A 24750-nucleotide genomic window follows, 5' to 3' on the forward strand; every position below is an offset into this window, starting at 1 on the left:
TTAAATGATGGTTATGTTAACAGGTTTTCCTAGAAGTCTAATACATATATATATCAGTCTAGCCTACGTCTTGCCTCTGTATTAAAGCCACTCTGTTTTCTTCTGAGTTTGTCATTTCCAGAGTAGAACACTTGTAGTTGACTGACTGGTTCATGCTTCTTACGTCTCGTGTTCAGGTGGCACAGGCTGTGCAGCATTGTCCTATCCTTTCACCTTCTTGTGCACCGGCCGCTAGACATCCTTCCAGCTCTGGTCTAGTTGAATGACTAGCAATCGTTCTTTGTACATGATCTCTGCTTTTCCCCAGTAACAGTCCGAGTGCTTTTTGATCTGGGAATCTCATCTTTCAGCACTGTCTCATATTTCTCCTTGGACTATCTCATCAGGGTTTTTAAGGTAAAATAAAAAATAAACAAATAAGGAAAGAAAATGCCTCCGTGGTTTACCAGTCACTGCCTTCTGCTGCGCAGTGTGTGGGTCCAAACCACATGTGCTCGGGTCCGTGGTGCGACAATCACCAAACACCTATGAAATGTAAACGTCCCTCTGGGATGGATAAATTTACCCATTAGCAAAGTTATCAAAGGGGGTAAAGTTCCAAGGCCCGTCCACAAACATCTATTTAACTGACAACTAAGCTGTATGTCATTAACCAACTCCCAAACCTCTGTTTTGAGTCTTCGGGGTCCTGCGTGTCAGAGATTTAGTATCGTGATCCCTAAACTGCTCTGAGCTGGGGCCCTCCTGAGCGAAACCCTGATCTCAGCGATTCCAGGCCCTGAAGGGCCGAGCAGCTGCGGAGAGTGGGGCCCCGTGGAGGCTCTGTTGCTAGGCAGCCTCCACCTCCAGAAAGCAGGACTTCAAACACGTGGACACACCAGTAATATTTACTGCCCTAATTTTCCCTCCAGCTTATACTTCTCAGAGTCTAATTGTATAACACCTGATATTTTCCACTTTTAATGTCTTCATAGTCTCATTTTTTCTTCATCTTTCAGAGGCCGTCTCTTAGAAACAAATCTGAGCAATTTTAATATGCAGGTATAAACCCACAATGGTCCGTACGTTTGGTTTCTCCTTCCCTACCACCAACACAATGAGGCTAGAACCACCAGTAATTCACCAAATAAAAAAATAAGAAAAGAAAAGAAAGATGTTGGCGATTCGATGTAATTAAAGAAAATGAAAAGTAAAGAAAGCTCACATAGATTGACCTCATCGTGAAATTGCTCGCAGAGCACATCTTTACTGGCTCACTCTCAGCTCAGGCATCTATTCCCAGAGCCTTCCCTGACCCCCTCCCCATCCCCAGCCTTGTGATGTGTCTCTCCTCTGTGCTTCTGTACTTCCTCATGCCTCTTCTTCACTTGCCCTTGCCGCATTGTGTTAACGTAGTCCATGTATATACCTGACTCTTTAATTAGACTGGAACCATCGTGAAGGCCAGAACTTTGATTGATCTGTCCTCTCATCCCCAGCACTTAGCATAATGACTATATACAGTAGATGCTCAAGAAGTTCTTACAAATAACTTAGCCTCTAAACATTATGCTAGATGTTCTACGAATATTTGGATGTACAGTGTAATACTATAAATATAAATATTTTAAGTTACTTGATATTGTCACATTTAATTTCACCAAAAACCTTATGGCTTTTGTCAGTTTAGAGGGGTTAAATCACGCAATCAGAAAGGGTCAGAACTCAAAGTGAGGTCCAAGGGAAAGGGACCCCAAAGCCTGGTGGCACCACTATTTCCCACCGCTCGTGTGAAGTGTCAGCAATGCAGGATGATGCATTATTCACTTCTTTCTAAAATAAGCCACGTACTTGTTTTCTTTCATTAGTAAGTAATCAAGAATCAGTGAGATTTGCTTGCAATTATCTTGTCTTAGACACTACACTTAAGAGACGAGTCAAGTACACATTTTCCTACCGATGTCCAAGTGACAGCATCAACTATGTAGCCCCAGTAAAAGAACTGAAAGACAACTCCATCAGAAATCTCACAGCCCCTTGGGAATGAGCAACACAGGCTATATATGGAAAGCCCAGTTATTCTTGTTACTTATAAAATCTGGTTTTTATCAGCTGTTAAAAGGGCCTAGAGATGATGTGAAGATCCCTCTGGCCCTGGGGGGCACCATCATCACGAGTTAATAGATGAAATACAGTCTGCGCACACACACTTGGAAAACACCACCAGCTTGTATTCTCTGTAGTCTTACATTTTCCATCCACGGGCTCCAGGATCAGAGAGGAAGTCTGGAATCACTAAAAGCAACAGCTGAAAAAGGCAGAAAAGCAGAGCTAAGTCATTTCCAAATGGCAACAAAATGAGCAGGAGCATACTTCAGGGCCCCGGTGCCCTGTTGCAGAGAGTGGCAAGATTGAAGGGGATGAGACATTTCTGCCGAGGAGAGAGAGCCCCTCGGAGAACGTGGAAGGTGACTCCGAGACATGTGGTCAGAGCATGGACCTCCAGTTAGTCTCCTGGTCCAGATGCGAGATGAGGCTGCCTTGGGATCAACACGAGGACTCCAGACTGGCACAGGAGGAGGAGACACCTGGAACAAGTAGGCAAAAATCAAAGCCCATCTCCCAGTGAGGAGGAAATCGGGCATGATGCTGGCTAGGGAAGGAAGGATATCCTGAATTGCTGCCTAGGACGGAAGTTGCTCCCGTGGTGTCTGAGGTCAAACTAAGCACTTTCATCCTCAGAGACCCAAGTTGATTCGGAGTATCTGGGCCATTCGATCATTTTTAGAAGAGCCTCATCCATACACCAGTCTCAATCGCCATGAATTTTGCCTCCAGTAGTTTTTATGGAATATTATGGCCCCTTGTGGATAGTATGGCTCATATTATGGATAACATAAAGGAACACATGTTCCCTGATGATGTAAGGTCCTTAATAAAATACCCCCACCCTCCTTCTCAGGTAATTCAAACTCCAGTGACAGTTTCTCTGCGAATCTATGTCCAGACTCAGAGGTCAGTCAAGAAGCTATTTCTGTTGAGTTCTCCTACCCAACTGTAGACCTAAACCTTGTCCCACCAAAGAGTAACTAGTGTGTGGGCTCTTCAGATAAATAAAAATCTTTTATCCAGCCTGGCTGGTGTGGCTCAGTGGTTGAGCATCGACCCATGCACCAAGAGGTCGCTGGTTTGATTCCTGGTCAGGGCACATGCCCAGGTTGTGGGCCAAATCCCCAGTGAGGGGCATGCAGGAGGCAGCCAGTCAATGTTCTCTCTCATCGATGTTTCTAACTCCCTCTCCCTCTTCCTTCCTCTCTCTCTCTCTAACATCAATAAAAGAAAAAAAAATTTTATCCAAAACCTGATTCTTTAGTGAAGAGGAAAAGTCTCCCTTTAGTCCAATAGAAACTTCTCTCTCTCTCTCTCTTTCTCTCTCTCTTCACCTCCCTCCCTCTCTCTCTCCCTCCCGACCTCCCTCTCTCTCTCCCCCCTTTCCTCCCCCATTATAATTTTCTCTAAGTAATAAGTAATATTTTATAAATGACTATGAAATGTAACGAGATACAGATTTTTACTAGAATTGTCTGCATGCCTACTATGCTTTGCAAAGAGCTTATGTGCTGCGATAGTGAAAAGTTTCTGAGCTGCAAATCAAGGCAACTCGGTTTCTACTGATATATGTAAAGTCAGGAGAGTTCATTAAGGCTTTTAAAGGGTTACATAGAACCCACTGTGAAGATTTAGCTTAGACTCAGGAATGGAGCTGGGACCAGGGCATCCTCCTGACCCAAACTGGACCACATAGGCCACTGGACCTCTCAGGGGGAACCAGAACAGGTTCTCCCTACCTCAGTCTGTTGTTCTCTATCTGCTGGAGTCTTTCTTCCCTCTGGAAACTCTTCTGCTCAGAAGTTCGGAGCACAGACCATGGCTACCAATAGTCACTCGGTTTTATATTCTACTGAATCAATAGTCAGAGGAAAACCTCTTCCTATCTGTCTATCTGAGTGTCTCTGTCTCTCTTCCCTAGCTTCTATCTAGGCCTTAAATGATTCACAAAATTAAATAGTCCCAAATTAGGCTTAATGATAGTGAACTGCCCATAATATAATTTAACTGATGTCAAGAATATATCCACCAAAATCTCCATGATATCATTAAGGATGAGATGGTGAAAAAGAAAATAAATGATATTATATTAAAACCACAGGGTTTACATTTTTAGAAAGTGCATTGGTTTGCGAAGTCATGACTGGAATAACAAAGACCCATGAAATATAAGAACAGCGAGAAAACAAATAAAAATATTATTAAAGTAGGGCACCGGGATGCAACCACAGAGAGTACAAAACGTTTTGGGGGGAATAACAACCCTGTAAAAGATAAAGGCAGGAGGGAGCGGGACAAAGCAAGCCAGAGCTGAGATCATGATGCAGATTCCACCAAGTCTCAGACACACTGAAAGGCTGCTCCGAAGCAGAGATCGCCTGTTCTAGGAGGCCAGAGTGGGATAGAATGGCCCTGGCTCTGGTGCCCCTGCCATGCATAGGTATGGGGACTGCACAGCCAGGGCGCAAAGCTCAGATGATCCTGAAGGCAGTAACAGCAGGAGAGGGCCTGCTAATTGCACTCCTTGCAGCTGAAGAGCAAGCGCTTGCTTGAGCAGAGATCTAAGCGGCTCAAGGCCACTCCAGCCATGTGATAGGAAGGCGGGTGAAGGCCACATTCCCACAAGCAGAGAGAGCATCTTCGTTTCCTGGCAGCTTTACCAACACTGAGTATGATGGCATATGGTTGGTTTTTAGATTTTCGAGTTTTCTGTACATAGCCTTTTCTTATTATTAGATTTTTTTTCTTTATTGATTTTAGAGAGAGAGTAAGTGAGAGGGAGAGAGAGATAGAAACATCAGTGAGAGAGAACATCAATTGGCCGCCTCCTGCATGCCCCGAACTGGGGATTTGGCCCACAACCGGGGCATGTGCCCTGACCAGGAATCGAACCTGCTACTTCTTGGTGCATGGATCAACGCTCATCCACTGAGCCACACCAGCTGGGCTTATTATTAGATATTTTTTAACTTCCATATCTACGGTTACCAGAAAAAAAAAAGTAGAATGTTTATCTCTTTTTAGTTACTCAGAATCCATTTCTGTTTGTTAGATCACCTCTGGAAGAATCATTTTTCCTGCATATTGTACTGTGAAAGTGGAAGAGAAATGTCAGTGTTATAGGGTGAATTGTGTCCCCCTAAAAATGTTATATGTTGAAGTAGTAGTCCCTAGTACTGCATGATGTCACTATAGTTGAAGATAGATTCTTCAAAGATGTACTTAAATTTAAAAAGGTCATTATGGTGAGCCCTAATCCAATCTGATTGGTGTCTTTGTAAGAAAAGGAAGTTTGGACACACACAAGTACAGAAGGAAGATGATGTGAAGACACAGGGAGAAGACAGCTAGCTACAGCCAAAGAAAAAGTCCTGGAACACAGTCGTTGAATGCTTGTTTCTAGGGAGGAGTGTTTAGGAGGAGGGGTAAGAAAAGAGAATCTGTCTTATTTGATTCCATATATATGTCTGTGATGTGAAACTTTTACAGAAATAATTTATTCATGTGTTAATTGTACAATAAAAGATTGAGTACCAAAGTATATAAGGTTCAAGGTAAAATCTTTGAATGTTAACTTAGGCTTTAAGATGAAAAATTTATGCCCAAATCACAGGAAGAATCGGTTCCATTCTTCACTGGCCTAGTCGAACGTCATCAGGAAAAATATATTTGACCTTCAGAAGAATGCCAGAATAAGGTGTACACAGGGGAGCAAACACATGATGGTTAAGAGTTTAGAAGACATTTAATATATTGGGGGGGAAAACTGAACAAATTAACACAGAGAAGAACAAATTAGGGGTGACTGAAGACAGCAACTATTCCAAATGACATCAAAAATGGGGGTCAGAAATGTTGACCAGAGGAAGCAACTAGAATCGGTAGAAGTTTATGGAGGCAGACTTTCGGTGACAAACATAAACTCTAAGAGTAAGGGCTTCCCCAAAATGCAGCACCCTTCATTATGGGGGTGGGGCTAGGTGACCACTGGACAAAGATATTATGAAAAGAGGACTTGTAGTTTGGTATAGTGCTGACTATGTGATGTCTAAGCTTATTACTCTAATCCATTTTATCTGGAGTATATTTTCTTCATAGATTCAAATTATCAGGCTTCTGTTCTAGGTCTCCCATAAGAAACTAGCCAAACTGAGTGGTTTTGTACAGAAACTTATCGCCATATAGCTCTAGGGGCTAGAAGTCTGAAATCAGACCTCCACAAGGCCGCGGTCCCTCCAAGGGCTCCAGGGAAGTATGCCTTCTGGAGTCTTCCAGCTTCTGGTTGCTGACAATCCTTCGTATTCCTTGGCTTATAGATGCATCACTCCAATACCTGCCTCTGTCTTCACATGGCCTCTGTCTTCACATTCTCCCCTGTGCGTCTGTGTTCCTGCTGACTCTTCTCATAAAGACCCCAGGCATTGGGTTTGAGCTCACCCTAATCCAGTGCGACAGCACCTTAATTTAACTAGTTACATCTGCAAAGACTTTATTTCCAAAAAAGGTTACAATCTGAGGTTCCAGTTGGATATGCTTTGGGTCGGAAGGGACATTATTCAACCAAGTACATGTTCAAATTCTCATGAACTTTGAAACACTGTGAACTGAGTGAGTTTGTGATACACGTGAAGTGCAAGCCTATGCCCATAATTCCGAGGGTAAATGGAAGAACCGTGCAGGTTGGGAATGGAAGGGAGTCGGAGTACTGCGTACGGGCAATGCGAAAGAGCTTGTGGTCTGGAGAAGGAATAAATATAAAAGGAGTTTAGATTTTTCTGAAGCAAAGGACAAGACAAGGGACTTTCTAAAAAATTAGTGTGATTTTCTTTAACATTTGTAATTTTTATGTTCTTAAGTGTCCTGGTACCATGTACATGGTAGATACATGATATATCTTTGTGAGTCTATATATGAACATTAGCCCACTTTGTGTGTAATCAAAGCTAATACTACCAAGAAAGCAACCTATTTGTGTTTACAGATGTGGACTTTTGGGCATTTCTCTATGAACAGCTACTTCCTGGCTTCCCACTGCAGCAAATTATTGAGAGCTGGACTGGTTCCCAGGAAAGTATATTGGAATTTACTTTATTTTCTCATTAAAGTCAGACCATTGCAGTGCATAGGATAAATTATACCTCCACTTAAATTACATGTTTTCCTTTAACCAAGGGAGAATTCTTCTCTATTGTTATCTTCAAAAGTCTGTCTATAAATCCATAAATGAAAAGGAGAGTTTTTTTAAAATATTCCCCAATAAATATCAGTGTGGGATGTTGCAATACGCTAACATTACGTTTAATCTTGCCACGTTGAGAAACGACTATTCCACGGAAGTGATTTTTCTAGCTAATTTTCAGCAACTCCTGATACAGTTCTTTCCTCTGAAATTTTAACCATATTGATGAAATTATCTCGTAAATGTATTACACTTGCCTACATTGGTAAATAGAGCATAGTAGATGATACTGAACTTTTTTTTTTTTTTCAAGATTTCATTTGAAAATTACACATTTGTATTGGGCTGAATAGTGGCCCAGAAAAGACATACTGAATGAATTCCACAAAAGTCATGTATGGAAGCCCTAACTCCCAGTACGTCAGACTGATTGTACGTAGATGGAGATAAGCTTTTTAAGGAGGAAATTAAGTTAAAATGAGGCCTTGAGGGTAAGCCAATCTGACAAGTGTCCTTACAAAAAGAGAAAATGTCAACACACAAAGAGACACCAGGGGCATGTATGTAGAGCGGAGTGAATATGTGTGGACATAGCAAGAAGGTGACCATTTGCAAGCCAAGCAAAGGGGCCTTAGGTGCTGACACCTTAATCTTGGGCTTCCAGCCTCCAGGACTGTGAGACAATAAATTTTTGTTGTTTGAGCCACCCATTCAGTCTGTGGTGTTTTATTATGGCAGCCCTCGCAAGTTAATACACCATCCTAACCCTTGCAATCTGTGAATATTACTTTACATGGCAAAATATTGAGGATCATTTTCAACGGCAAAAGATGTGAATAAGTTAAGGATCTTGGAAAAAATGAGCTTATCATGGACTATCTGGGTAAGCACCAAATATCATCACATGCATCCTTATAAGAGGCAGATGAGTTTAGAGACAGACACACAGAGAAGATGATGGGAAAGATGCAGCCACAAGCCAAGGAATGCCAACCACCGCGGAAGCTGGAAGAGGCCAGAGCAGAATTCCCAGAGGCTCTGGGGAGCCTGTGGCCTTGCCAACGTCTGGCCTCCAGAGCTGTGAGAGAATAAGTTTCTCATCTTTCAAGGCACTAAGTTTGTGTTTACTTATTACATCAGTGTATCTAGTCATATCCTCATGACTCTCGGCATATGGAATTTCTAATTGACTCCAGACTACTCTGTATTTGTGATTATACTGAAAGTACTTGCTCTTTTTCTGATAGTATCACTGACAAACATGTCATTTTCACTGATTCATTCATTTAACATAAATTCACACTCCACACATTATTTTTGAGTTTAATATGCACTATGAGCTTCCCTATTCCTTACCACCTTCCTTTCCTCAACCCTTCTAATTGATTTTTTTCCTGAAATATAGTAAATAACTTTACTTATATCATATGGTAAAAACTTTACATATACTTAAAGTTAAAAACTAAATTTGCTTTAAATCAAGATTAGACCATTAAGGGCAACTGCATCTCCAAAGTTCATGGGTGCACAAGTATCATTTTATTTTTCTGACATCATCTTCTTTAACTTTCAGATAAGTTTTAAGTTGTTTACCATATTTGGGGGGATTTCTAAAAGTCTGATCACCACGTATAAACACATTTACATAAGTTTATCAAAATGACCCTCAAAACAATTATTTTGTTTTCCCTAAAGGAAATTGTATCCTGTAAGTGTACTGTTTTAGTATGTTTTTTTATTCTTTTAGACCCCGTTTAAAATCTAACACATGAATTAGTTTAATCCACTTATAGTCAAAGAATAGAGTTTGGGTTGCCAACATAAAAGTAAATTTATTTTCATAAAAATAATTTTGCTGTAGTATAATTTTAGCTAAACACAGAATCACAGTGCTTACTTAACAAAGAAAAACGTCACTTGAAAAACATTATAATAACTTAAAATTTTTACTACATAAATTAGTAACCAAAGTCATAACATAGTCAATGAACCTCAATCTTATAAATATTTAATATGTGGCTACTTGACGACAGGCACTCTGCCAAGAGCTACGTGCTAGAGATTCATGTATAATTTATATATATATAATTTCATCTACATAACTTTGTTTTTTAAATGTATAGAATTTCTCTGAGCATAAAGTATTCTCCCATTTTTTCTTCTTTTTACCTTTCTATATTTGAAAGATAAAAACAATATTGTTTTTAAAAAATAAGCAAATGCATTTGATAGCATTGTAACTTCTAGGAATACAGCTATACTCTCCATCTTAGCACCTATAACATAGCTTAAATATATAACATCCAAATATGCCTCTCCTGATTCTTTATTCAATTCCTTAATATTATCCATATGTTGATATTTTATTAATTAAAATAGAACCTAGATTTTTAAAAGCCTACTGCCAAGTCTGATATCAGCTCCATTAGATCAATCATTTTCTAATTTCTTGAAATCTTTTTCAATTTTATGTCATAAACAGAGGTCATTATCCAAATTCTGTATGGTAGCTGGAGACAGGACCATTGGCCAAAATGAAATGAGACCACCATAGAGTCCTTTTGCTCCCTCATGAAAATGCAGTTTTATGTAACACTGTTTTAAAAGCACAAATAAAATGGTAAAATTGAACTAAGAGGGTACCATCATAGAAATTTTAATTTTGTCCTTAGTTCTGCTATTTTGACTTCTTCCCTCTCATTAGTAGGCTGTATTACTTAAAAGCTTATCACAGAAGATTTCAATCCCAATTTTCCTAATTTTAACATGTCCCTGAAGTGTAAAGTTCTTTCTTTTTTATTGCTACTGGGGCAGTATAACAGTTACATTATTCCTCGTGAGTTTTCCCAATATTAGCATTCAATCTGAGTCCATTTATATAACAAATCTATGTGCTATTTCTGCACTCAAACTAGACACTTAATTTTTAGAATACGATATTTTAATCAGTCATCGGGGGACTCTTATCTGTCTCTAGTCTGGCTGTTTCAGAGGTAATTGGCATTAACAGAGCATTGACGTTATTCAAGCTCTAATCTTAATGCTAGCAAACTAATGCATCTGAAATTGCAGATATGAAATGACCCTGAGTGTCTAACCTGAAGGGTGGTGGGTCTAAGAACCCAGTTGCACACACTTATGAAGGGGCTTTATAAGGGCAGAAAGAAACACAGTGCTTTCACTTTTCATAGGAAAAATAACAACCATTATAATCCCCAAATTCCACCCTGAATCATTGTCAGAATAACCAATCAAAGAATAGTACCAGGATGGTATTTCTCAGCTTTTTATTTCTTTTTTTTTATTATTTTTTTATTTTTTAATTATTTTTTATCCTCGCCCGAGGAAATTTTTCCATTTTTTGTTCAGATAGAGTGAGAGGGAGAGAGAGGAAGAGAGAGAGAGAAACATCGATGCAAAAGGGACACATCGAGTGGCTGCCTCCCACACGACCCAACCAGGGCCGGGTACAAACTGCAACCACGGTACATGCCCTTAGCGGGAACCGAACCGAGTCTCTCTGGACTGCAGGCCCATGCTCTAACCACTTAGCAACCAGCCAGGGTGGTACTTCTCAGCTTTTTAAAGGCAAGTAGATCAGGAGCTGACTCTCTCGTAGTAAATAGGAGGGTCTTCCCTTGCATGTCCACAGGACATCTTGCCAACACTCCAAATCCAGGAGGAATACTCACAAACCTTGAGTTGGCTTTGCATCCCAAAAGAAAATGGAGGCAAACCTCACTCTACAGTATGGTACCAGTTAAATAAGGAAAGCATCAAGCCACCTAATTTATCAAATTATTAGGAAATAGAAAATATCTATTTAAAGCAGGATGACAAGCACCCAGCACAAAGATTTACATTAAGAAGTACTCAGTTGGCCCTGGCCAGTTTGGCTCAGCGGTTAGAGTGTCCGCCTGCGGTCCGGAGAGACCCGGGTTCGGTTCCCGCTAAGGGCATGTACCTCGGTTGTAGTTTGTCCCCAGCCCTGGTTGGTTGTGCGGGTGGCAGCCACTCGATGTGTCCCTTTCACATCGATGTTTCCCTCTCTCTCTCTTCTTCTCTCTCCCTCCCACTCTATCTGAACAAAAAATGGAAAAATGTCCTCGGGTGAGGATAAAAAAAAAAAAAGTACTCAGTTGGACTACATCAAACTAAAAAGCTTCTGCACAACAAAAGAAACAATCATCAAAATGTAAAGGCAACCCACTGTATGGGAGAACATCATTGCCAATGATGTATCAGATAAGGGGTTAATTTCCAAAATATATAGAGTGCTCATACAACTCAACAAAAGGAAGACAAAGAACCCAATTTAAAAATGGACAGAGGACCTAAAGAGACACCTCTCCAAACAGGACATACAAATGGCCAAGAGACATATGAAGAGATGCTCAACATCACTAATCATCAGAGAGATACAAATGAAAACAACAATGAGGTATCAACTCACAACTGTCAGAATGGCCACCATCAACAAATCATCAAACAACAAGTGTTGGCGAAGGTGTGGAGAAAAGGGGACTCTAGTGCACTGCTGGTGGGAATGCAGACTGGTGCAGCCACCGTAGAAAACACTATGGTGTTACCTCAAAAAGTTAAAAATTGAACTGCCATTGGACCCAGTGATCCCACTTCTAGGAATATACCCTAAGAAGCCTGAAACACCAATCAGAAAGAATATATGTACCCCCATGTTTATAGCAGCACTATTTACAATAGCTAAGATCTGGAAACAACCCAAGTGTCCATCAGTAGATGAGTGGATTAAAAAGCTGTGGTACATGTACACAATGGAGTACTATGCAGCTGTAAGAAACAAAGATCTCTTATCCTTTGAGATGGCATGGAAGGACCTGGAGAGTATTATTCTAAGCAAAACAAGCCAAGCAGAGAAAGACAAATATCACATGATCTCACTTACTTGTGGAATATAATGAAATTTATTATATTCAAACTGCTGAACAAAATTAACCCAGAGACAAGCCAAGCAGAGAAAGACAAATATCACATGATCTCACTTACTTGTGGAATATAATGAAATTTATTATAAACAAACTGCTGAACAAAATTAACCCAGAGACATAGAGGTGGGGTACAGACTGACAAGCCTCAGAGGAGGGGGGCTTGGGGGGAAGAGATAAACCACAGAACTTGCATGCATGTATGCATGACCAATGAACATAGACAACAAAGCTGGGGATGGGGCGGGGGGAGGGGAGGAAGGTGTCAATGGGGGAAAAATGAGAAACATCTGTAGCAAAAACAAATTAATAAATAAAAAATAAATAAATAATAAAAAAAAAAGAAGTGCTCAGTTAATATCTGCTGAATGACATTGATAGATTGCATTCAGCCAGCACCCGTGGGCTGTAAAAGTCTGATAACTGGGTTGAAGAAAGAGCAGAAGGAGCCCCGGAACTTGTAGAATTTGCCAGTTTCTGTCATGAAAACGCTTCCACCAAGGTCGATGTCAAGCTTCCAGCATGATGTCACTGATCATGGAGTTGGGGAGAGAGGCTAACAAGTCGTGTGGCCCACAGAAGCTGGTTCCAACACACCACAGTGCCCAAGACACAAAAGAAGACAGTTAAAAAATACGTGAGTGGCTGTTAGGTGACAGGCTATACCTTGACGGTACCACGTAATACAGAGACAAGTGTCATGTTTCATTTACATCTGTATTCCCCCAGAATATCAACTGTGGTGTGGATAACATAGTAGGTGCTCAAAACACATCTGTGGACAGAACTAGTAAACCCACCGCATCCACGCTCAGTGTCTATTCTGTGTGGTTCCTACAAGTTCACCCCAGAGCTCACCAAACCTCAGCCTCCTTATTTCATCCCCTGTACCTACGATCACTGATGCCCAGTCAACATCTGTATCTTCTCCTGGCCCTGCCAGCTGGCTACCTCATCGGGCTCCTCTCGGTTTTCCATCTGGGTTCATCTAGCTTCATTTTCACCTCTCCTAGGTTCCTGGCCCTCTGTGGCCCCCAGGTGCTTCTCTGGTAGTCCCCACCCCATTATCACAATAAGTAGGACCCAGAACACTCTTAATAGTTCTTCTATTATTTATTAATTAAAGTATAGTTGATACACAGTATTATATTAGTTTCAGGTGTACAGCACAGTGAGTAGACATTTACATGCCTTACAATGTGATCACCATGGTAAGTCTGTCACCACACGACATTGTTGTGATAGTACTGATTATATTCACTGTGGTGCATATCATGTTTTCATGACTTATTTACTTTTTACTGGAAGTTTGTACCTCTTATTCCCCTTCGCCCTTTTCACCCATTCTCCCATCCCTGTCCCCTCTGCCAGCCGTCACTTTGTTGTTGATCTTGATTTCTGACCCTGTCTTCCTTTAGCATTGCCCTTTGGGACTAGTAAATTCAATCCAGCTTTTCCGGGTTCTGGTGTCTGACTTTGGGTCCCATTCCCCAAGGCTCTTGCTGCTGCTGACCACAGCTTCTTCCTGGAAATCGGCTGAGCTTCCCTCAGCGCTTCTAGCTCCCAGGGGGCATAGGCTCCTTAATTTGGCATTATGCTGAGTTACTGGTGGAAATTCCTCTTAATTAGTCATATTGGAATGTGATTTTATGTGAATATTCCCTGAGGTGTGCTACTGATTGGCTCTCTTTTTTATGAGTCAAATTAATAAATGCCCACTGATTTGATTCGCCTCTAGTACTTAAGGAGTCATCTTCTTTCAAACGGGGCTCCAATCAAAGCCACAAACTTTCACATCACTGCCTTGCATCACAGTGGTTTTCCTTCTTTTTAATTCAGTTCTACTCTATTCCTTCCCCAAATGTGAAAGCAAAAATGTCATTCCATTCTGCAAATTAAAGCCTAGAAGAAAATTAGAAAAGAAACTGACACTCACTTGAAGTAAACCCAGTAGGTAGTATTGAAACTGAAGACTGAGAAAACTGTAGGTGTCATCAATTATAGGGAAGATTCCCTCCTGGGATTCCTTTGGAAACTCCCTTCTCTGCTGTCCGTAGCTCATTTTCGAAAGTGCTAGACGGCTGTTGTGAAGGCGTCGGGCACAGCTCTCATGGACACGTGACCACAGCCGAATCCCAAGCTCAGTCAAGTGGAGCAGCGGCAAAAAAACCGTGGGGTCCAATCACCTGCTGACTCAGTAAACCGGCCTTCAGTCTCTGAGGGGGTAGCCGAGGCCGCAGCTCGAAGATAGGAACCCAAAGTCTGAGTGAGGTTGCCATGCCTAAATCAGAAGCACATAAATGAAGCCTGGGAGTGAAGGGAAAACCCAGGTTCAGTCTCAGAAAGTAGAGGTAAAGTTAGAGAATCAGGCCAACCACAGAGGGGGACACCTGAGGGGCTCAAAGACCGTGGCATGCCTCTCGTGGGGCCTTTTCAGCTGTATGTTTGTGATTGGGCTAACACCTGTTGCCCAGAGTCCGTGCAGAAACATGAATTTTGTGAGGCCAAATTTATTAATATTGTTCAACTTTGGAAATCAGGGTTTAGTCCTGGCTGGTTTGGCTCAGCAGTTAGAATGTCGGCCCATAGACTGAAGGGTCTCGGGTTCGATTCCCAATCAAGGGCCTGTGGCTGGGTTATAGGTTCAATCCACAGACCCATTCAGGGTTGTTCAGGAGGCCACCAATGTCTGTCTGTCTGTCTGTCTGTCTCTCTCTCTCTCTCTCTCTCTCTCTCCCCGCCCCCCACTCCCTCCTTCCCTTCCACTCTGTTGGAAAAGTCAATGGAAAAATATCCTTGGATGAAGATTAACAAAAAACAAAAGGAAGAAAGAAGGCTTTATTCTAACGTTGTTAGGTATGAATTTACTGTTTAACATTCGTGAATCAGGTCATTGTTTCTCTGTGGTGGAGACTGACATGAAATGATGAGGACCTGATGGAATCTGGTACTCAAATTTTATAAACAAGAGTAAGTGGAAAATAATCTCAGTAAAATAAATAGTATGAGAAGAGATCTGGGATCTTCTCAACAGGATTTTTAGATAGGCTTTTTTTGGTTAAACAGCTTAATTTTTAGAAAAGTCCATAGAGTGTGAGGGAAATGTTTTAAATTGAATAATGTTTAAATGGTAAATTTTTTTAAACCTTTGCTTTGTTAGTGAATGATATTTTATAAGCACAATTTGGAACGTATAATCAGGTTTGAAAGTTAGGAGTACATATTTTTTTGCGTACATGAGATCATATTTAAGCTAAAAAGCCAAGCTTTGATAGATACCGAAAATGTGCCCCTGAGATATACCAGCAAAGAGACCCCACCGAAAGGGCCTGGTTTTATGAGGTTCCTAAACTGTATTTATGAAGTCACAATGTTCTTGGTTACCTCAGTACATTGTTTCTTCATAAGCCTGCGCTAAGTAGAGGGCTTTTTGTAAAGAATCTAGTTAGAAAATTATGCATCCTGGTTTTAGCTATCTGCAGGCATCAAAGTATGCTTCTCAGAGGGTCAACATTTTACCAGCAGGTGTAAAACACCAATAAATTAAAAGCAAAAATCATTGAGTCTTTTGAGTTATGGAAGTTACAAAATAAAACTTCCCCACACTGGAGATGGCATTGGCAACATGTATTTTTTTGTCATAAACATGTCACATTTCAGCTTTTCACACAAATCTCTGTAACCGCCGTCTTTTTTCATACAGGGACTGTGGGTCTGCCTTGTGTTTCATGGGAATGCAGTAGGCGGTGGCCAACTGCATCAGGACAGCCGCAGCCCAAGCTCCAGTCCCGAAGGAGGCGGCCGGAAAGGCGGATCCGAGGATCCCTGGCAGGGATGGCGCCATCTCTCACCAAGCCCACGAAACAGGCAGTAAGTCGGCAGGGCCTTCACACCATCACCAAGGCAGCGCTGCTTCACGCAAATTCTACCAAGTGATCAGGCAGATGCCAGCACCCCAGAGAACCTGAAGAAGCACAGAAGGAACAACTTCCCTACACTATCTAAGCATTGAGAGGCAAATACATCTTTCAAAAGACTCTTTGACTTCAAGTTGCTTATAATCTTGTTGCAGTAATCCACACCTGGACAAGAGAAATTACAATTTCCAGGACCATCCCTGGTTGAAAGAGGAGAATTTGGCACGATACCTTAAGGACATAATATATTAGCAGTGGGGTGTTGTGTTCAAGTATTTTTTTCAATACTTGGTCTACCTCTTCCCCACAGCGCTTTGCCCATCAGTACCCTCAGCCATAAGTGATCACATTAACAGTGGTGGGGCTGCAGCAAACATTCTCAGATCTCAGTGTCCAAGTGTTTCTCGGGCCGATCTATGGGTGACGTCCCCTTCTACTTATTTCTGACGCTAGCTCTGGTTAGGTCTCCTTCTCGAAACAGCTCCCAAATGGCCGCAGGCTACCATGCAACAGAAGTCAGCTCTGTCTCAGGAATTTTTTTATTTTCACTTTGACTTCTATAAAACATTATTTTTAAAGCAACTCACATATTTTGGAGCAGATTTCACATTATCGCTTTGTGAAAAATTAATGGGCTTCTATTGCTAAAAGTAATTTGGAGTCGTTAGGTATCAAAAAAGGGCATGGTCCGTTTATCCAAACCTGAATCAGCTTGTATCTTATTGACCCTTCCTCCTGTAGGCATTTGCCTTCCTACCCATGGAGCGGACATAATGAACAAGTTTCTATGAGCCGACTTCATGCAACCTGATGGAAGGTAGGCAGAGAGAAGCAGAAAGTGTCTCTCAATTCCATTCTGCAAGAATCCACCGAGTACTTAACAATTTCCCTACATCATGCTAAGCTTTTAGAGGAAAATACAGTTTTTAAAAGATTCTTTGACTTCAAGTTGCTTATAATCTTGTTGCAGTAATCCACACATCAATTGGCAAACAACAAAGGAGGAAGAATATGATTGATACAACCAAGAATACCCCTACACAGACACATGCTCCAGCTTCTGGAATGTGCAAGAATGCCAAGACTGTGAATTCCATCTGCTGTCTCTTCTTCCAAAAATGGCCCTATGCTTTCACAGTATACTGAACCTTCAAACTCCTAAGGAAAAATGCTTAACATTCCAAAGAATTATCCCTGCTTTTCCCTCACGTCAATGGGTACTTGGCATTTTTCTTCATATATGGAGGCAAGGAGGTGGAAACCAGAAATGGGGTCAGTATCATGGAGTTCAAGGGAAAGGACTTTGAGAAGTACAAATTGTTTTCAATTCTGTTGAAGAATCAAGTTCTTCAGTTCAGTTATGATGGATGATCTTAGTATACATGAACAAATTACCAACTTACATTATTACATACCTGGTGCACCAAAGAACATGATATTTAAAGGCACAATATTTGTTAACAAAAAATAGGTATTCTTGTAAAATCCTCTCCATGAGCCACATAAATGCAATAACTGCAACTGTTATTATTAACCTTAGTCGAGGAGAATCAGTCAAAAGAAGCAGAATTTGGTTAATTTGGTTAATTAACATATGTAAGTATCTATCTGTCCAGATAACTTCACATCCATGTGCTTGAGTTAATAAGCATTCCACCTTAGTTCCATGATTTGATTCAATGGCAGAAGGAATACAGATGAGGCAGTGGACGACAGGACTACTAATATGAAGTCATTGATTTCCAAAACTTAACTCATTTGTGCTTATCCAGGGCCCTGAATCCATCCATACACCTCACAAGAAATGTGACATACACACACATATTATTAGCTTCACTCTCCAAATATCAACAACTACCAGGAATTGAATATTCACTATAGGCCGGCTTTGTTTCTAAACACTGAGCCTCATCTTGCGACAACCCTATAACATGGGTTTTATTGTTGTACCCACTTTACCTATGAGGAAGTTGAGACTCAGAAGAGTTCAATGAGTTGCCCACGGTCATACAGCTAGTAAATGACTAAGACAGGATTGGGAGGTAGGTCTGAGTATGTCTGTGTACCCCACGCACTATGACAAGCTCTGTGCTAAGTAACAGAGAAGAAAAGGATGCAGAAATAGTGTTTGTCTCCATCTGGGCATTTGTCTTGGATTAAAAACTTCTAAAGGACAGGAGAGTCTCCCTGCCTGGTTCTCCTTGCACAACTGAGCTATTGTAAGCAGGTGATATGGGATGTCGCTTTGGTGATGAGAACAATGAAGAAGCAAGAATGTAGATGATAGTAGGAGCCTGTTTTTACCCTTGAATTTATAAAAGGTCATATGAATGATATGCAGGAAACAGAACTATGCATAGTCTCTGTATCTTGGTGACAACATACAACTCTGATGCATACTGTCCACCCTGCTGTGTTCATATAGACAGACATCCAAACAAAGGAGGCACTAAATCAGCGCCAGAGAACACTCAGCCCGAATTCCCTTGTGTAGGAGGAGAGAGGGCAGATTTCTGAGAGTCCCACTCCTCACACCCGGTGTGCACTCGGCTACATCTCTCCCCGCCGCTCAGACCCCATCAGACCTGGGATTTTCTGTGCAGCAAAACCAAAGGTAAAACAAATACCGAACAGCCACTGCTGGCATTGCTTCCCCGCAGTCCTTTCGCTCTTAGCTGCTGGCGGGGCAGGCCGCTAGGTTGACGTGATCTGAGGAAGGACGAGGGATGAGATGTCAAGGCGGGACGGGCTGCCTGTGCCAGGCGCTCTGACACGCGATGCAGATGGAGCCCATCAGCTCGCCTGGTTGGAGACAAACAAACTCAACCGCAGCCGCAGCGACAAGCGAAAGAGGAGAGCGTGCAAAGATCAGCATCTGCAGCCTGCCAATTGGTCCCCTCCTGCCCACCCCAGGCCAACGCAAGCTCCTTGGCGTTGCCAGCGCTGCCCCTGCAGCGTGAGCCTGCTGAGCGCGCTGTCAGGGCGAAGCTAAGTCTCCAGCGTGAGCCTGGGAGCCGTGCGGACGCAGACCCCGGCTCCCCCCGCTGCTCCCAGGTCAGAATATTCTCCCAGGCCAGCAGCCTTGCAGCAGGACCTTATCCTGAAGACGGGGGATTGGCTTTCTGATTTCCCAGGGAAGCAGCTGCACATCCTGGGACTTTTCAAATTATGACCCCCCCCCCACACACACACACACACACACGCACGCGCGCACATGCACGCGTGCACACACACACCGTGCAAAAAAGATAATGAGGCCAAATTATGGCTTAAGTGGTATTTTTATTCCTCTTAAATCCCTAGGACAGTTGCCTAAACCTCACTCACCTTGCTCCTCCAAGCAAACACACCTAATCTCACCATCACATTCTTGACATTATTAAGGTATGATATCATGGTTTAATTTTGATATCAGGAGAATACGTGCCCAGGATCGGCGTGGCATGTGTTGAAAGAGCTTGAACTCTCAATCTTTTTTTAAGACTTTTTTTTTTACTGCATAATGAGAAATCCATTAGCTGGTCCTTGAAGGAACGTGAGCCACCCACTCCCACCGCTCCAGTCCCCGGGCTAGAACTGAAACACCCCTCAACTGCTCTGCAGCCGGTAGAGGCCAAGAATTCTTTCTAAAGACTGATCCATCTTAACCTTCAGGTGGAGAAAAATAAATAGCATGTTGTTAAAAGGTGATCCCCAGTCTACTGTCTACTAAACTCTTCCTGACGGGTCTTCCAGGGTTACAATGGGCAAGAGGAAAGAACCAATTTTCAGGTTGGTGGATAAGCGTAGACCAATGGAAGATAATAAATGAAGAATACTTGCTTAGACTCCAAGTTCCTCCATGTCACTGAAACATGATCAGAAGGGTTCTTTATAAAGGACCCCAGATATTTGCAGCTCCGGGTCCGGGGGTGCCAGGCAGGACAAGAGGACAGAGGGAGGACTGCTGCGGGGACCCTGCATGGTTGCTCAGGGACAGACAGGGTCTGGTGAGCCACTCTGGCTTGTAAGTCTTACTGCGAGTGAGCACTTGACACCCCGGGGCCCAGAGCCCTGGGGGTTGGAAGTCTCCTCTCTGACTGCAGATTGGAACCGCACTGGAGGCAGGGGGTTTGACAGAAGGAGGAGGGCTGGAACACATTCATAGCAAAGCGCTGCATGGGAAGGAGATATTTGCTGGGATGTTCCAGAGAAAGTCCTGGGAAATCAGGGCATCCAACGCAAACCGAAGCGTCCTGTGTGCATGAGCCCAGAGCGGAGGCTGAGCCCGAGACCTGCCTCTCACGGCAATCAGGATTCTGCCCCAGAAGGGGTAGCCTTGAACACATTCTTTTCTATTTCCTACTCTGCTGAATACAAGGAAAGAGTCACGTTTTCATAGCAGTGGATTTTGTTAACATGGAAAAACCAACAACAACATGTATTTCTCAGATATTTTTGCTGGCAGTGGCCTTACATATGTCCTGTTCCGGGGGCCATCAGCTTTAACTTGCATTAGAATAACCTGGAAGGCTTGTTAAAACTCAGACTGCTGGATGCTTTCACAGGACTGGAGTGGGGCTCAGACCTATTTGCATTTCTAACAAGTCCCCAGGTGATTGACACTGATGATGTTAATCTAAGGATCACAGTGTAAGAACCACTGATCTAATCCAACCCTAAATTCTTAAATAGAGACTATCAGATTTAACAAGTATTTATTAAGTACCTACTCTGAGTAAGATTTGGGGCCAAATAGAAAAGACAAATGAATTTTATACTAAATCAAATTCCCAATTGATTTTTAAATGTTATGAAATTACTAAAATATAGTTTCAGAGTGGGGAAAGACTTTTTTGAAAATGACACCAGAGGTCGAAACAATAAAGGGGAACCATAAAAGAATATCATAAAGGAATTTTCCATATAAAATTATTAAATATCTACATGGCAAAAAATAAAAAATAGGACAAAGTAAAAAATTGTGGGAAAGTATTGGCAATCTGAATGACAGATAAAATGTTATGTCCTTAAATGAAAAAAAAAAAAATGCATAAGGAAAACCCTTTCAGAGAAACATTAACAATGAAATAATTGGGCAACTTACAAAGAACTGAATACAAATGGCAAATTAATATATACAAATATTTACTTACAGTAACAGAGTAAGAAGAATTAAATAAACATTGTTTTTCAATAATGAATTTGGCAAATTACAATACTGAATGTTGTCACAGCTGACTTTCATGTGCTTGTGGAGAGCTCATAATTGCTCTAGTCATTATGTTACTTTAGGCAACACTAGCTGCTATTACAACAAACCTGAAAGTGGACAGTGGTTTAAGCATAAATGCATGTATTTCTTGCCCATATCAAGCCCAAGGAAGTGCTTCTGAGTGGCAGTAGGCTTCTCTCCAGGCAGTGATTCGGAGATTCAGGCTCCTTCCTTTTTCTGTTCCATCCAGCGCCTCCCTCATCCTCAACATGGTGGCTCAGCAGTTCACTACCAAACCAAAAATGGACATAGCGTGGAAAATAGCATTGCAAGCTTCTACAAAGGAGTCTTGGAATGGCATGCATAATTTTCATTCACATTCTGTTAGCTAAAAGTCAATCATATGGTATGTGAGTTATACCTCAATAAAGCTGTTATTTTAAAAAATGTAGCAAGAGAATTTAGAGAATGTGGTGTTCTGAAAGCAAAGAGAGCTACGCAAGAAAGAAGAGATTACCTACCACATACTGCAAGGAGGTTGAAGAGAATGATGCCTAAGAAGAACATGTAGGGCTAATGAAGAGATACTTGTTATATCTTTAAAAAAAAAAAACAGTTTGAGTAGAATGATGAGTATCCAAGGCTGATGGAAATTCATTAAGAAGGACGAAGTTGAAATTGTGCTCAAAACCTATTCTATTGAGTTTTGCAGTGAAAAGAAAGAGATATAAGACTACATACAGTATTAAGTGATAAAGAGAGGAATGGAGGACTGTTTTTATAGGAGACCTAATGACACCTGCAATGATAGAGCATCTAACTCTGTAGCAGTGTCTTATTGGAGGCTGGGGGAGGAGATTCTGTACAAAAGTAGAGGATTAGTCTTGCCAAGAAGAGATATTTCTTCCTCCAGAATCTCAGGGAAATAGCACATTTGGTAAAAATGTGAAGAAATATTGAACAGAGATAATTTATCAGATGGTTATAATCATTTCAGTAATATAATATTTAATGGTACCTGTTAAGGGAAGGGGAAAGTCAAATGTGTTTGTTTTAGTGAGGGCAATGGGGCAAGTTTCTGAAAACTGTCACTGTAGACACAAAAAAGAAAATAAATGATCAGGGGTTGGTTATTTTTATGTTGGTTTTTTTTTTGTTTTTGTTTTTTTTGGCAGCCACCAAATCTCTGAGATAGGTATCACATAGATCACATTGATGAATAGACAGGGAAAAGAGAATTTGCATGCAATAAATATGAATTTTATCTAACCTATATTGCCTTTTTACCTTTAAAAAGCTGCAATTATTGAGAGATGACCAGAAATTCCTCAAGGGGAAATGAATACATTTTTTGAAAGTTACCCAAATGCCTCAAATACTATCATTTCCTTTTCAAATAAAAGGGTTGTTTTCATTCTTTGAAATATTTCCCACAATAGGTGTTTGCATTTCATCACAAGTCAACAACTATGTCACTCATATGAGTCATTAGATTTAACAGTCCCCACTTTTGTTTCATTTGTTCTTGTTTTGATGCATTAAACCTCATGTAGTTCAATAATTTGGGAGAATAAATTTATTGATTCTAGGACTATTTCAATCCAATACATGAGACCTGCAAAATTTGCAATTTGTATTAAACATTTACTGTTTAATTTCCCTGATCAATCCAAGTAGTAGAGACCATGGTCCTGAGGGGATGAGATAGAGGCAGGTTACTTGTCCAGTGGGGAAACTCTAGCCAGTAGAGCACTAACCTTAACATCCATTAGAAGCCTCTCAGCCTCTCGAGAGCAGGGGTAGCAAGTTCTTGGTGGACAGATGGGGTGGCTGAAAGGAGAGCAGAGGAGTACCAAAGGCTATTCTATCCCAAAATGACTTTTGCTTGGAGCAGCTTGAACATCATCTCATCTGCCTGTCTGTTTATGGGCCAAAGAAGGGAACAGAGATTAACTATTTTGGAGCCACAGGACTAACTCAGATTAAGAACTAGCCTCCTATAAACTGAAATTGGTCCCAGCAGTAAAAATTCCAGAATCTAAAGAAGCAGGAAAGATGGAACTGGACCTTGAGTGATATCACCATTCAAAGATTCTAAGCTGGTGAAAACTCCACTCACAAGTAAGGAAGCAGGAGCCTCCCTCAGAAAATCGTCATGGTCGCACAGGTTTTGCAATGGTTTCTAGGAGGCATGCACAGTTTGAAATGGGTCTGCAATTGCGGGCTAGTCATAGAGTCCATGCTGGCTACGGAGCTAGCAAGTCCTGAGACGTTAGCAGTGCCCTAGCCAGCAAGATGCATTTCAGAAGAAAATTCTAATCCCTATTATAAACTCATCTGTCAGTCAGGAACTGAGTGATCTCATCAGAGGTAGGGAGAAACCAGCAATTTCAGGGGCACTTGGGTAACTGGGATTTCCCTCCAGGTATATAAAATACCAGAGGTAGGTTGTCAGACTGGTATGCAGGCTCCTAATAATTATTAGGCCATTATTGTGTGCCTACTATGTTCTAGGCTGTGATAGTTGCTGATAATGCAAGGATAAATAGGGTGTAGTGTTTAAGTATCCTACAGTGTCTATTGGGAGACAAGTGAAGAGCCAATACGCTACTACTTCAGTAGGAAATGCTTCTGAGATGGAGTGAGGGTCTCCCTGAATTTTGGAGGGCCTGGCATCTACAAAAAGCAGAAACTGATAACTCCTTATTTCCAATTTTTTCTAAAATCTACCCTACTCCAAATGTAATTCTGGGGGAAACACACACACACACACACACACACACACACACACACACACATCCAAGAGAAAAATTTAAAGAAAATGTAACTAATTGTATTACACAAGTCAACCCCACAAATAGCCATATGAAATAGCAATAATTTCATAAGCACCCTAGCCCATCTGTATTTACTTTATCTCATTCAATAGCCTATCACAATCTTCCCCCATGACTCCAAAACAGCAAATCAATTTGGTCAAGTCAGTCAAACAAAAGTCAAATAAAATTTTATTTTGACACCACTTGAAATGGTTGCTATCTTCATCCTGTATAGGCACAGCCTAAAACTCAATATTTATTTCTATTCATTGGCTATTTGGTTTAATACTGATTCCCAAATCCCTTTTCTCTACTATTTTATAAAATGCACAACTTTGCCCGAGTTAAATTACATACACTATCTTAGTACATCATCTTCTAATCATTAATTTTCATCAGAGAATGTCAGCGGGGAATTATGTCAGATTACTTGGACCTGTTTTCTTCCCATAAATCCATTCTAACCTCTATATAGCCATATATAGTCTTTCATTCTATCAGACATTTTTCATTTCTCTTAGAAGTTTCTTAATTTTTTTCTTGAAAAGTTTAACTTAGCCAAACTTACTTTGTTTACAAGTATTTACTG

This window comes from Molossus molossus, unplaced genomic scaffold (assembly GCF_014108415.1).
Source record: "Molossus molossus isolate mMolMol1 unplaced genomic scaffold, mMolMol1.p scaffold_m16_p_15, whole genome shotgun sequence".
Taxonomy (NCBI): domain Eukaryota; kingdom Metazoa; phylum Chordata; class Mammalia; order Chiroptera; family Molossidae; genus Molossus; species Molossus molossus.